The sequence below is a fragment of the Echinops telfairi genome, unplaced genomic scaffold, assembly GCF_000313985.2.
Source record: "Echinops telfairi isolate 266 unplaced genomic scaffold, ASM31398v2 ScPeMD7_7468;HRSCAF=8506_0, whole genome shotgun sequence".
NCBI classification, from domain to species: domain Eukaryota; kingdom Metazoa; phylum Chordata; class Mammalia; order Afrosoricida; family Tenrecidae; genus Echinops; species Echinops telfairi.
In genome coordinates this window covers 83,927,924-83,930,721 of record NW_022111369.1, presented here as the reverse complement: position 1 = coordinate 83,930,721, position 2,798 = coordinate 83,927,924, and positions in this window count along the sequence as shown.

Here is a 2,798-nt window from a genome sequence, read left to right as displayed (position 1 = left end):
TTTCCCTCCTAGTTTTCAGGGGCCATTACTGGAGCAGTCACTTTGAAGTAAGATAGATCATCACTTAGTACTTGGAGCCGATGTGTCATAGTGTTTGGGGTTTTGGAATCAGGTGGCCTGGGCCAAGAAGAGTTGCTTTAGGAGGGAGGAAACTGAGCATTGGGGCTGAAAATTCACCCCACTTCTCCATTGTAGCCTGGCCTTGACTCTGGGATTGCCTTTAGAGGACAGACCATTTCAGTTCTGTGTTACTACTATCCCTAGCAGCAATTAGTTGAATAACCAAGGTCTGAAGTTCTGGGATAACACAAAGGATACATCAAAAATTACTGAGAAATTAAAAATGAGAAGAAAACAATATTCTAGAAATAGAAACACGTCTCTGAACAAAAGTTTTGTCTGAAGGATGACTGTATTCTCACTTAGTAAAGACTTCAATGCATGGAGGCCTTAGGCAGGTTCTAGAAGCCTGCTGACAGCCCATCTAGCATGTGTGGCAAACTAGAGAATGGCAGAATTCCCGATAATAGCATTTAAGACTTTAAGTTGACTTATTTGAATGACTATTTTACTATTCCACTTTAATAGGAGGATTTATAAAGCTAGTATACACCTTCAATGCCTCGCTAACTCTGAGGAATCGCAATTTAAAATCAAAGAAAGTTTTGCCTCTCTTGCTTTTTTTCACTAAGTTGAATTTCCTACATCACAACACAGGATTAACAAGAAGTCAGCTTTCATTCAAATGGCTGGCTGTGTGAAATCCCTTTGTGCTTTATTTTTATTTCTAGTGTTTATATGACATTTAAAGCACCTTTGCTTTGTTGATAGATATTGAACACCAGTAATTTTACTACCTGAGCTAATTAGGCAACTAGAGCGTGTTTACCATACCTATCAATTTTCTGTCCAGAAGAATATCTCAAAACCAGTTAACAAGGAAGAGCAGTGTGCATGCCTGCTTAATTGTGTATACAGTATTCTCTGAAGCTAACCAATGACCTCAATTAACAAATTGAGGTTAGCATTGTTCACTGCACTGTCCTTTAGCATCCTCCTGAAATCACTTCCCCCAAAGCAAGTCTTTATCTTGTAGAAAAGCATTAGTGGGCTCTTACTAAGCAGAGGAAGAATTGGCAAACATGGAAGAAATTATGCAGACTTGAATTTAACCTAAACCTGAGTAGAGTCACAAAGAACAAAACAACTTTAGCATGTTATTTTTCTTTTCAGAGTGATTTAAGAATCTATGAATAAGAAAAATGGGCCATTATGTCTTCATGATACAAACTTCTTTGGGAATATACTACCATGTTAATAAAACAGTAGGCAATGTACACATTCTTTTTGAGGGACAGGGATATGTTCTCTTTGCAAGCATTAAATAAGTTACATATTATCTTGCACATTAGTTCCATCACTTAACATAGCTTTGAACATAGCTTACATAATTTTCGTGGTTGGCACCCAGCATCAGACAGGGGAGACATGGGACTGTTGCCACTCCACTGCTGCTGCCTCTTTGATGCCAAATCTGTGTCCTGGATCAAGGAGGTTCAATGCACAGGAATCTGTGTCCAGGTGGCATACTGCCCTCCTGGGTCACCCCTCTTGCTGGCTCCTGTTCTGAGACCCTGTTTCTAAGATGGCTCATTTTATATGTGATCCACCCAGTAGGATGACAATCACAAATAACCCATTTAATAATCACTCACAGCTGAATCATATAAAACAATTAATATCTTTCCCCACCTTCTCACACTTTAATAAAATGAAGGTGGTCTGATGAGAGTAACAAAAGCTATGGCTCACACAACTTACTGCCATCAATTCAATCGGACTCACGGTGACCTGACAGTGTGAACTTACTGTGATCTGGGAAGGACAAAGTAGAGCTGTCTCTGGGTGTTTCTGAGATTATCAATCCTTACAGGAGTAGAAAGCCTCAGCTTTCTCCTGAAAAGGCCTGGTGGTGCCGAACTGTTAACCTTGTGGTGAGAAGCTCAATTCCTAACCCACTACTTCTCATTTGGCTAGGAGAGGCATAATCCACAAGACCATGATGTGCTTCCAGAAGCAGAAGCTGTCCGGGACAAGGAAGGCTCTCTTCCCATAGAGACAGTAGTGAGGTCATGAACCTGAAGGCACTCTGGATTCAGACTTTCACCTTGCAGAACTGAGGAAAATTGATTCCTTTGTTGCAAACCACCCTTGTTGGGCAATTTGTTACAGCAGCCTTAGGAGCTGATACATATTTTGACACTGGAAACAAGGTCTGTTGTCAGAAGTGCCTAAAAATGTACAGGTGGCTTGGGATTGGGTCATGGGAAATTAGAAGAATTTTGATGGGCCTAATAGTATGAGGGGGTATCAAAATATTCGTGGAAAAATAATTAAAAGATAAAGAAATGTTTTCAATACAATGTGAAGCCTCTTTGGGAAAGCCTAGGTTGGCTTGAAGAAATGCTTAGTAGGAACATGAAAATACGAAGTGCTTCTGGTGAAGCCTTAGATGATGAACGGGTTGCTGAATACGTTGTTAGACACTTATTATGACATGGAGATGCCTTAGCTGAATTATCTTTAGAGTTTGGCAGAAAGGAGAACTTGCAAATGGTACATTTGGTTATTTAGCTGAGGAGATATCTAAAGAAAGGATTGTCAGTGAAATTGGCTTCTCCGTGATGCTTACGGGGAAATCTAAAAGAAAGAAATTGGAAAAAAACAGCATTGCTATTGAAAAAGGAGCTTAAGACTTGTAAAATGGTCTATCTTAAAGAAAATATGAAAGAGTGCCG